Source organism: Mytilus galloprovincialis, chromosome 6 (genome assembly GCF_965363235.1).
Source record: "Mytilus galloprovincialis chromosome 6, xbMytGall1.hap1.1, whole genome shotgun sequence".
Taxonomy (NCBI): domain Eukaryota; kingdom Metazoa; phylum Mollusca; class Bivalvia; order Mytilida; family Mytilidae; genus Mytilus; species Mytilus galloprovincialis.
Genome location: NC_134843.1, coordinates 56,212,054 through 56,225,080, shown reverse-complemented (window position 1 = coordinate 56,225,080; position 13,027 = coordinate 56,212,054). Strand labels below are relative to the sequence as shown.

Sequence of the window (13,027 nt, the reverse complement as noted above, 5' to 3'; positions counted from 1 at the left end):
AATTATTTGTCTTTTTAAAATTAAAAGGATGAAAAATTCCCAAACTGAAAAGAGTTGAAAATACGCTATTAATTTAGAAGTAAAAAATATAGCAGACAGAATAAATACGGCAGAAACAAACAAATGAAAAAAAATAGAGAACAATTTGAAATACCATATACATGTTTAATCAGTATACTAGTAGATCACGGGCCAAGGTTGAGCGAACATGAATTGCTATCGATTATACTAAAGGTGACAATCAACTTTTTGAGGCACGTGTCGAGAAAACATTAGAAAAAATATAATTTAAAATTATGAAAGGAGTAGGTCCGGTAAGGACCGATTTTGGCCTCAAATTTCAGGTTCATCTGACGAAAGATTTTGACCACTTTTGAAACACTTAAGTGTCTATTTTATTTGATTCTATTAGTGTATGTGGAAGATTTTCACTGATTTTGTCATTAAAAGCTCAATTAAATATGAAAAATCCACCAAATATTCCGGAAAATGTCACTTTTCAGATGGTTTTTGCAATTTAGCATGACTTTATGGTGCTTGTACCCGATATATGTGCCATGTATTGTCAAAAACAGCCCATATTTATGTAGCAGAAGCATTCTACTGTCCAAAAAATAACTAAAAGTTTACTTTTAACAATTTTGTAAAACTGCTATATTTTGGGGCCAAAAAGGTGTCTTACCGGACCTTCTCCTTTTACAAAGTCTATTTCTATATGCCATATCCTTTGTGACAGTTGTATCATTCCATCAGGTCCTTAGTGCACATTTTTGTTCTTAGTGCACTAAGGAGGTCCTTTGCGGTGTTTCTACGGACCCCATATATTTGAAGCTGTTCAAAATTCTGTACATTATAGGTACGTGTATCAGATCGGACAATAATTTTCATATATATAAAAAGAATTACTGTATAAGTTATCTAGTATGAAATATGTCCACTGGACTTGCAAGTGCTATATATATTATATCATGTATATAGCCAGTCAAAAAGATGTGGTATGATTGCCAATGAGACAACTATCCACAAAAGACCAAAATGACACAAACATTAACAACTATAGGTCACACAAGGTCGTTAAAAACTTCCATTTGTTGTTGTCCACTGAAAATAAGCTCATAAAAACACGAATCCCCGTTTACTCAATTCACCTTTATTTGTTAATATTTCTTTATCTTTTTCTTTTGATTTTATCATATCTTTTTTATGAAATATTTTGTGTGGTCGAACATGAAATTGCCTCCGATGCTACAAAGAAAATTTGTTTAATGTCATCTGTTGCAATATATGCTAAGTACTACACGTGGACAGGATGTTCCCCAGAAAATAAGTTATACACACCCCGATATAACCCCGAGGGTACACGCTACTGTCATATGGAAAATTACTGGGTCACCTGTAAGATGGTAATCAGCCATGCAACTAATTAGGTTACTGACCATGTCACTTCAATTTAAAAAGTTTATCGTTAGATATCAAAATGATAAATTCATTTTAATTAAAAATTTAAGAACTAAAGGATTTATCATTATAATGAAGTGAAATAATTCAACCAAATCGTATATAGATTATATCAAGGATTTTCTTACTATGCAAATCCTTGATTATATACATATTTTTTTTTTATCTATGCCGGAAAGAATTGAAAAACTGTATTTATAATTTTTTATTTGTTTTATAGAAATCTGTGTAGGTCTCATGAAATGGAACTCACGCAACGCATGCCTAATTAAGATTTATAAATTTATTGAAAAATATAACAAAAATTTAGTTTTGATATTAAATTAAAGTTACCTTTCCGCGCTGTAATTTATTTGATATGACATGAATCAAGCAATTTTTGTTGAGGGATTTATGGGTTTGTCCATACAACGTATAAAAAAAGAAGTGTATGTTATTAGTATTTCACATGCCTTGTTTTCGCCTTGAAGCTCATTATTCAGAGTGTTTCAGACAAGATGATGAAAATAACGTGCAAGATACTTTTTTCGATCATCGTGAAGAGACAATTTTAATTCCCATTCCTCGATGCACTCTACCCCTGATGAATTGTATATTTATAATTCCTCGTGCTTTTAATTAGGCCCCCCCCCCCCTTTCGTGGTTACCGTTATGCCAACAAATACCCGGGGCTTGATTTACATGTAAAATCATGGGCGGATCCAGCCATAATAAAGGGGGTTCCAACTACATCCAACTACATGTCTCCATTAAATAAGGGGTGTCTAAGCATACCTAAGTGTCAAAAGAGAGTTTTTCCCGACCTATTCACATATTTTTAAGGTTCCTATATGGGTCATTTTCAAAAAATGTGGATATTTCAGTTGTGAAATAACAATACAAAAAAATATTCAATTTTCAACTTTAATACATGAAATTGAATAGTTTAACAACAATACAACCTGAAATAAAAATATGCAATCTTAAATGCTTAGTTACAAGGAATATAATCAGTTGTTTATTGGCAACATTATTTCATTTGTGTTATGTAGTTGACATTTTTTTAAGTACGAAATGAAAAGTAAAAAAAAATGCTAATAAAATCTAATAATTCCCTGTATTTGTGTATACATACCTGCAGTGATACCTATATATTTATAATAACAAAAGAAAAATAATAATTTCCGCTGGGTATTAAAACCAGCATTTAAAAAAGACTAGTTTTTCAATTTCGTACAAGCAATTTTGGGGTTTTTGGACCCTTTGAAACCCACTGGAAGCAATTTCTGTAGCTAAATTTCATATTGAATTTGCTGGAACTTGTTACACACACCAAAAACTAAATGGTGTATCTAAAAATTGGATAAAAATATTTACACTTTTTTAGAAATATTGATTGTACAAGAAAATCCACATTTTTTGAAAAAGGCCCATATACAAGGTGATAGGACGTTCGGTTCCGTTGGAATATGTTACCTTTTCACGCTATGCCTTAAAACTTTTCCTGATGCACAGGTAACCTATTCCAACGGAACGTCCTATCACCTTGTATATAGGAACTTGAGAGGATTCCCGAGATTATCATTTATGCAATGCTTGCTCACAAAATGCTAGGGGAGGCCAACCCCGGATTCCATCCCCTTCGACCCGCCACAGAATACAGATATAATTGATAATTGTTATTTAAAAGTCATATACTATATAGCCACTATATAGTACTAGAACCGAACACCTGTTTTGGGATATATATACATACACCACATCTTCCTATGTCTATATAGCTGATTTACCGTAAATAACTGCGAGAAGATGAATAATACACAAGTTGATAATTGTCTCTTCTCTGCTAATTTTAATGTGCATGCAATATTCACTCTGATTTACTTGTGAGACCACCGACACTAATAATAATTACCTACAAAATAATAGGTGCTCCTTTACTGGGAAGAACATTTCGGATCCGATCAATTTATTGGTTCCATTCCCCCATTCTACACTTCTCCTTAGAAAAAATGCCTTGCAATGCGTCATAATTATCTGGACTACTAACTTACTTCCATATAACTTCGAAAACAGACTATAATCTATTTCACTGGATGAGATTGGGCTCACAGATTTTTTAATGGATTGGTAATTTTATTTAAAGCACAAGTTTACAAAGCAAGATTATAATCACATTTTTCACCCGGCCTACACATCAAATGGTTGCCTCTTACTGACTTACACCTACACAAGCTAAACAAACATGTGACAACTCTTCACCAATGACCTGAGTGAAAGGTTGACGGGGGGATCCAGAACTTTTCATTGGGGGGGTGGGGGGGGGGGTTCAGATGGGGGATGCTTGCCTCAGTCATGTTTCTGTGATTCCCTATATAATCAACAAAATTTTTCACACAAAAAGGGGGGCAGGGATTTCTCCTTAATAAGAAATCTCTATTTTCAGCATAAGCTCATATAAATTTGCCTTTTGAAGAACTGAAATAAATATGAGAGGGCTAATGATTTTTCAGATGCTTTACATTAAAATACATCCATGTGACATTCACAATTATATATAGATCCAAATTTAAAAAGCTATTTTTTTCAATATTTAAATAATGTAGGATCAAATCTTGATACATGTATGTAGTTGAAACTGTTAGCTTTAAACATGTTAAACATTAAAAAATGAACACCCAAAGTTTAAACCACGTTTAAACATATTAAAGAATGACCATGTAGTCTTTATTAATGTATGCTATTGCTATGAAACTAGGTCATTGTAGGTAAACTGTCATCTATTCCCTTAAAGCTTTGTTCCCAGTCACCCCAAGTTTGATTTAAATTAGTCAAGTATATATCGACTCTATTAGGTCTCTAGTTTAAATAGTTAATAACTTGCAAATTAAAATCATACTCCTCCCAAATTTATTTCTTTAAATATTATGGATGAAATACATGTAGCAAGTAAGGGATGAAATTAAATTGGATGAAATGTGGCATTTTTTTTTTTTTATAAAGTAGTATGTCTGATGTTGTCAAACTTAATTATAGACCCTTAAGGGGCGGATCCAGTCATTTTAAAAAGGGGTGGGGGTGGGATTCTAACCCAGGACAAAAGGGGAAAGTGGGGGGGGGGTCCAATTACATGTCCCTATTGAAATGCATTGATAATCCGAAAAAAGGGGGGTTCCAATCCCTTGAACCCCTCTCTGGATCTGTGCCTGCCCTTTAAAAATAAAATTATCCTTATTTTGAGTTAAAGGTTATAGATTTTTCTATAATGCTTCTCAGGGGCGGATCCAGCCATTTTAAAAGGGGGTCCCAACCAAGAGCAAAGAGGGGTTCCAACTATATCTCCCATTCAAATGCATTGCTCGGTAAAAGAAAAGGATTCCAACCCTCGAATCTATGGTCAGGTTGTTGTCTCTTTGACACATTCCCTTTTTCCATTCTCAATTTTATCATGTAGTCGTCGTTGTCCCAGGACATTTAGTTTTCGCTTAATTACTTTAGTACAAGTAATAAAAATCTATGAAATTCAAACACAATGTTTGTGACCAGAGTTTTTGTTCAGAGTTTAGGAATTACATGAATTAGGGGCCAATAGGGGCCAATAGTAAACTTTGTTTGATTTTATAGAAAATTGAATTATTGGAGTTCTTTGATATGCCAAATTTAACTGTGTATTTAGATTCCTAGTTTTTTGGTCCTGTTTAAATTGGTCTACCTTAAGGTCCAAAGGGTCCAAAATTAAACTTATTTTGATTTTAACAATATTTAAATTCTTGGTGTTCAGATTAATATGCTGAATCTGAATATTTACTTAGATTTTTTTATTATGGGCCCAAATTTCAAGTTGGTCCAAATCGGGGTCCAAAATTTTACTTTGTTTGATTTCAACAAAAATTGATTATATGAGGCTCTTTGATATGCTGAATCTAACCATTCATTAAGATTTTTGATATTTTGGCCCGTTATCAAATTGTTCCACATTGAGTTCTAAAAGGTCCAAAATTTAACTTTATTTTATTTCACCAAAAAATGAATTATTGGGGTTCTTTGATCATGTTGATATGCTGCATCTAACCATGTATTGAGATTTTGAATATTGGACCATTTTAGAGGTTAATTGTCAATTTAAAATTTTTAAGTTCTTGGACCGCATTCATTCTGTGTCAGAAACCTATGCTGCATCAACTATTGAATCACAATCCAAATTTAAAATTCAGAGTTTATCGAGCTTGAATGTTGTGTCCATACTTGCCCCAACTGTTCTGGGTTCAACCTGTACGTTTGTATCAAGCTGAGCCATGCATAGCATTTTTATTGGTTATTTATATATTAATTTGAAATTTTGACAAGTGAGACACATACAGATTATACTGTTAACAATATTTCAGAGTTTAACGTAGTCAAGCGAAACAAATTTTAGAAGAATAGTTGAATCATGTCTTTGTTGTCAAATGAAAAATTAGTACGAACACAAAGAAAAAGTATGGGAATGTTTGTTTTTTAAACTATTGACCAGGGTGAAAGTCTTTGAAAGTCATCACTGGCAAAAAGTTTGTGAAATGAAATAGCACAAATATTCCATTCTTTTTAAATATAACTAAATATAAAGAAAAACACAAACTGATGTTTTATAATAGTTTTTACCCTTTTTATGTTTTATAGGACAAGAAATATAGAAAAATAATGAAAAATATAAACAGTTACAATAGAAATGAGCGCAAAACAAGATAAACAGAATACAACAAGGCCTAAATGGTAAGACCACTTCTATATACTGTAAATTCAGATTTTTCAGGGAATGGACAACTTATTGTGATTACAAAAAAAATCTGCATAACGATCTATATAGTTACATGATATATATATATATATGTTTCTGTTTTTGCGATACTCACCCAGTCACATTATTCGCATTACTAAAAAGTTTCGATAATTTCTGAATTACAGTAATAAAAGAAATTGCCTTTGAATGATGACTCATATAAAAATAAGAAAATGTGGTATGGTAAATGAGTGACTTATCCACCAGAGTTCAATGAAGCGGATGCAAGAAATTAAAGGCCAATCATGGGCCTGCCTTCAATAATGAGAAAACACTTCCTTTATAGGTCATCCATTAAAGATCTCAACATATAAAGATTTAAACAATCCAATTTAGTTCAACATGTTCAAAGTCAATAACAATTAATAAAAAAAAATCATGCCTAATATAAAATATTGTTTGTTTCTCCAATCCTGACCGACCCTGCAAAAATGGCCCTACTCATAAAATTTTATTGTCAAAACTAAGCCAAATATTATTTTATTCATTTCTGATTTTCGGGCTTGCTGGATCATCCGATAATATTCAGGCTTTTGGGAAAAATAAAATTATTTACCTACCTAACTACCCACACCTGGCTTGTCAGAATAGGGATTAGGGAAAAAAACAATATATTAATTTAGGCCTCATGTCTGTGAGCACTCAACCTGACCATAATATAGGACAGTGGTTCAAATATTAACACAACATATGAACATTCTATAACAACTATTGCAAGTGGCTCAACTTTAAATATCACTTCAAGGCACTAAACAACGAATATTAAATCTTGGACACAAAGCACTGAAATAAGAGAACGCATAAGCATGACAAGTAAGAATATCAAATGAAAGTTTCTCAAAATGTTCATTAAAACATGATAAAATAAGCTTATTTATATTGCTGTTTTTTTCTCCATTTATAACATTTTTTTTTATTTTGTGTATTTATAGGTCAGATATCTTGGTTTTTATGATCATCAACAGGTCCTGCAGGTCTATACTGTAGAGGAAACTTAATTGTTAATACTTTTCTACATAATGTGCTAATTGGATTATTAATGTGAAATGAACTCAACTGTGTGTTTTTCTGGAAAAAGAAATAGAAAAAATCCTACAAAATTGCTATAAACAAAATGGAGTACTATCAAAGAACACAATTGTGTAAAATGTAACAACCTACATTCATATTAACTGATGGATTATGGAGAAATTAAGAAAAAAAATAGTATCTTTGTCATGTTTGTTGTCGAAATAAACACCTGCTTTATCCATTCATGTACATGGCTCCATCATATCAAATATACAAAGAAGATGTTTGAAGAACATATGTTGCCAAAATTTATTCAACCAATTGAAGAAAGATGTCTTGTGGATTGAATTATTTATGCACTGAACAGTTATGTAGGGGGTCGAATACACAGCAGCTGAAACAGAAGACAAGTTAATTTGACATGAAAAGTGTTTATTTGATTTAATATGCAAATATGAGCACAATATTAATAACATCACAAATGGTATGATATTCATAGCGTTTTGCTTATTATTGTATTGTCTTAAACATGCTAAACAGTCAGCCTTTTGTTTTTGTATGTTTAATACTCACCATGAAAATTTGTATTACAGTATTAAAGTTTTAATTATCTTTTGTATCAATAATTCAGTTTAGGAGAAAATATATTAATACTGTTTGTACTGTTATGAAATTTCCGTAGAGGAAAAACATTTCCTTAAGGGAAATTTGATGTTCAGAAATTTCCCTAGAGGAAATTTGAAGATCAATGATTTCCTTAGAGGAAATTTGTTGTCTTGAATTTTCCTCCAAGGAAAAGTGTTTGTCAAAAATTTCCTCACAGGAAAAAGTATTTCCTCCAAGGAAAATTTGAAGCTACAAATTTCCTCACAGGAAAAAGTATTTCCTCCAAGGAAAATTTGAAGCTGCAAATTTCCTCAATGGAAAAAGAATTTCCTTTAAGGAAAAAGAATTTCCTCTAAGGAAATAGAATTTCCTCAAAGGAAATAATTATGCAGCAAATTCCCTAAGGGAAATCTTTTTCCCTTGAGGAAAAAACAATTTCCCTTGAGGAAAAATCTTTTTCCTTCAGGGAAATTTGATTTCCCTTGAGGAAAAGTACTTTTCCTCTGAGGAAATTGTTGAAAAAAGGGGCATAACTTTTTCAACAGTGGTGCTAGATCCAAAAAATTTTAGGACAAATATCAGGGAACTAATACCAACCAAGTTATCAACTTTATTTTGCCTTAACTCCAAAAATTAAGGTGACAACTTTTGCACTCAGCGGAATTGCAAACTTGTCCCGGAGACTGTTATATATCAATATATTTCATGAGTAATAGGCATAGGCAAATTATATATATTTGAGTAATTCTAGCTTAGGATGCTTATTGGTAAACGGCAGATAACTCAAAGTGAACCATGTGTCATCGCCATTAACAAATGTATTTTTTACATGTACTTCGAGACTACAATTAATTATATTGTGGTATTTATTAATGATAACATTTAAAAATTTAGCAAAATTGCAAATCCAAATCTAAATAATAGAATAGTGAAGTGTACTATATTTTAGAAAGATATGCATAAAATAATACAGTATTTACATTTCTTTTACAAATTTTTACAAATGTCACAAATTGTGCCCTTTAATTGGTCATTTGAAGCTTATCCCAGGGAAATATGCTTTTATTGTTGATCGTGAATATTTATTTGATTAAATTACAACAAACCTAATATATCATACAATTTGTTTGTTTTTGGGTTGCAGCAAAAGGGAAATAGGATACTCCATCCTAAACATATTGAACGAATTCACTTTCATAAACGTTCGTCCAATTTTGACGAATAAATTAATTTGATAATTTGGAACGTCTACATCAAAAGATGATCGAAAAATGAATGTGGAAAAGTCAGGTCGACTTTGCTGGCTTCTTCTCTCAATTTCATCAACTGTCCTTCTATATAGCATAAGCAAAATTTGAATATTAACCTTCACATACCTTTTTTTCAAAATACACATAATCCTATCATTTGAAGATTTTGTACTCTAAACTTGAAGAAGAACCATCATTATCGACATGTTATCCCAATAAAAAGTTTCTTATTATTCTATCGATGAATAACCTAAGAGGTAGGTAAAATTTACAAATAAGTAATGGCACGTAATAAATCTTTGTCACAATTATTTTGCCATTTTAAAATTGACTCATTTGAAAAGACGGCGTAACTAATGAATTACCACCTGCACTATCAATATACAAATATAAACTATAATTTAAATCCTATTATTTATAAATCAGGGTATAGGTACAACTATCATATTCTTTACGAAAGTACTAACGAATTTCCAGACCATAAAGTATTTCTTAGGTCGAGATATATCAGATTATTCGGGTTTCTTAGAATTTTTTAGACACTTCATTAATGCTCTGCCTAAAGTCGGAGCCCTTGGACTAAAAGCCATTGAACCTGTTAAAGACTGTTTTCGTTAAGACTGTTTTCCCAATGCCCCATTTATTTGATTTTTTGGTTTTTTAATGTAAACCTCAATATTTACGTTGTGTGCAAGACTCTAAGTTTTTTTAAATGGCTATCGGGACTGCTATGCGACAATTGAAAATGGATCGGAAAGTAGGAAAAATACATCATAATGAACTTCTCTAACAAACTAAACACATGATAATGATATAAATTTTCCAAATGCATTTTATAATTAACTGACTAATGCGAAAATTTTGAAAATTTCTCAAACGTCCGACACCTCATAGAACATTCAACGGACATCAATTTTTGAATATAGTAATTTTTCATTCAGCTATATAACAATCAAATTTACACGGGTTATATCTAACGATGTTTAAGCAAAGAAAAAGCTAATCTGTCAAAAACAAGAGGATCAAAAAAGCCAGATTATTTAATTTCACTTTCAGATATATTGATGATGTTCTTTCTATAAACATGATAAACAATCCGAACTTTTCTGATTGGGTTCCAATTAATATATCCCCCAGAACTAGAGATTAAAGAAACAACAGACACGGCTTCCTCCGCCTCATTTTTAGACTTATATCTCGAATTTGACTTACACAGTCATCTTAGTACCAGAATCTATGACAACCGAGACGATTTTAATTTTGAAATTATAAATTTCCCCCACCTTAGTAGCAATATACCAACTTCACCTGCATATGGGATATATATTTCCCAACTTATTAGATATTAAAGAGCTTGCAGCTCCTACTCAGATTTTGTAAAACGTCATCAGTGTCTGAGTAGAAAGTTGATGAACCAGGGGTATGTCAAAGAACGTCTCGTAAAAACTAAAAAAGTTCATCGGAAGGTACCAAGACCTTGTTGATAAATATTCTGTATCAACTTCACAAATAATACACGATGGTCTTGATGTATAGATTCTGCGTACTGGTGTTGTTTATCATCTTAACAACGTGTTTTATAGTTCTTTCATTTGTCTTTGTTCTATTATTAATATTACGTTTACTGTTGAATGGTTTTATGTGATATCCGTTTGACGTGGCTCGGTACTTATACATCTCGTCAATGTGTTTGTATTGTCTTTCATTTTTTGGTCGCGTGTTTTGTATATGCGACTTTTTGTATTTCTTTGGTTCTTATAACGTGACTCTGTACTTTAAAAGATCCCGTCAGTATGATATTGTTTTATTTTATGTCATTATGATATATTTTCTATTGTGAATTACAAAATACGTTGAACCATAAACGTCAAAATCATTCAATCGTTTAGTGGAATTAACTATTGGTGGATTCTTATAAATTCTATATATATAACTTTTGGACTATTTTCAATCGCGGTCTATTTCTGAAATTTATTCTTACATACTTTTGATTTTTAACCCTATATGCTAACATTGCCTATGAAAATTTTAAAATTGTTTGTATGCACATTAAACGACAAATCTATGTGACGTATACAATTTTCTAACGTCAGACACACAAATCAATGAATGTGTTTGTAGATAGATGTTTTTGTGTTCTGTTAAATTGTTCCTTTTAAAATTGTTATACGATGATGACTGATGTACCCATATTTTGACTATTTTATTTATTGTGTCTGTTTAGTCAACATGGTCAACGCATCAATGTAAATATAACGGAATTTTATGAGACTGTCATAAAAGTGAGAGGGTAAGCGCTATAAAACCAGGTTTAATCCACCATTTTCTACATTTGAAAATGCCTGTACCAAGTCAGGAATATGACAGTTCTTGTCCATTCGTTTTTGATGCGTTTTGTTATTTGATTTTGCCATGTGATTATGGACTTTCCGAATTGATTTTCCTCTAAGTTCAGTATTTTTGTGAATTTACTTTTTGATATCCATTGAAGATGATATTTGTTCCTATATTTCTAATTAATGTTGACAGCGTTATCAAATGACGAATTGTAAATGAATTATATACCTTGAGTAACTGATGCTATCGTTAAGAAGACACAACAAATGAGCTGGCTATCTGACCTAACGATATCTCATCCTTTAACTTTTGTTTCAGCTTTTATCGGGTGTGGTAACACAAACAGCAACTTAATATATATGTTAGCGGCAATAAGTGAAATTAGGCATTAAGCTTAAACCCTAAGCAATAAGCTAACGCCTAGGCATTAAGGTAGATCATAAGTAAATGTTTTTTGAGACAGAATTTTCTTATAATTTGCCAAAATGAAGATTTTACTATGCTTTTTTCAAAAATATAATAAAAAGTATGGGTCACCGTGCTATTTTTCAAGCTATGAGTCGTTAAAAATTGCCTAAATTTGGTTAGTTTGTTCATGAAAAAACACATAAGAGTGCATAAAACAAATTCTATGAGATAGAATTTTGAAATAAATTGTGAGAAGTTAGATTTCATAATATCTTTTAAGAAAATAAAAAGAAAACATAGTGTCACCGAACTTGTTTTCTTGCCACAAGTAAAAATAAAAAATTTCCCTATTAGCCCAGTATAAATTTTGTACTAAAAGAGTTATCTCCCCTTAAATGGCTCATTTGAAAAAAATGATTTTAAAAACCAAAAAGGTTGATATTTGTTAAAATATTTTGAATAATACAATAAATTAACAAGTTTTCTTTATATAAATAAACAGTCTGACCATTAAATTGCAAATGTGTTTCCAAATTTGCTGATTTGGGCAAATAACTAGACCGATTTTGTACTGTGATTGTACAATTCAAGATGGCGGTATACCATGAATCTACCTTAAGTTATTTCCTAAAATGTTCAGGCATTAAGCTTATTTTCTGAAATCTGATGATGATTATTCATCCTATTGCCGAACACAATTTTAGGCAATAAGTGAACTCTGGAATTTATGCATAGTCGGTGATTTATTCTTGATATAAAGTAGTTTCTTAATTATATTTCTAATATTAATAAACATTCATTTGTCAGATCTTCAAATTAAAGTATTTTTCATATTCAAAACCGAATTAACTCATACTTTTTGTGGTATTACAAAAATTAAAAAAAAGTTTTTAAAAAGGTGATTGCATCCAGTAAAAAAACCTTTGTGAAATTAATAATATGAAAAAAAACTAAAAAAATTTAACATTTATTTTAAAGCACTTACGTCAAAATGTGACTCAAAGATGGCTTTAAATCTTATTGATATGTTTTTCACATTTGGTGCACATGAGCGTCTTAAACTTATATATTAATAGATTTTAAATAAGACCTTAATCTATTCTATAGTTGCACAGCCCTTTAATTTTCAAGATATAGTTATTAAAAACTTACTTCACCT

The 13,027-nt window shown here is 31.1% G+C and overlaps 1 long non-coding RNA gene across 1 annotated transcript; it reads left to right on the top strand.

Moving 5' to 3' along the window:
* The first annotated feature begins 2,909 nt into the window (after positions 1–2,909).
* On the top strand, positions 2,910–7,588 carry LOC143079925 (uncharacterized). Its single transcript, XR_012979545.1, has 3 exons — positions 2,910–3,567; positions 6,097–6,189; positions 7,189–7,588. It is a non-coding gene; the product is annotated as an uncharacterized LOC143079925 (long non-coding RNA).
* Positions 7,589–13,027: the final 5,439 nt, after the last annotated feature.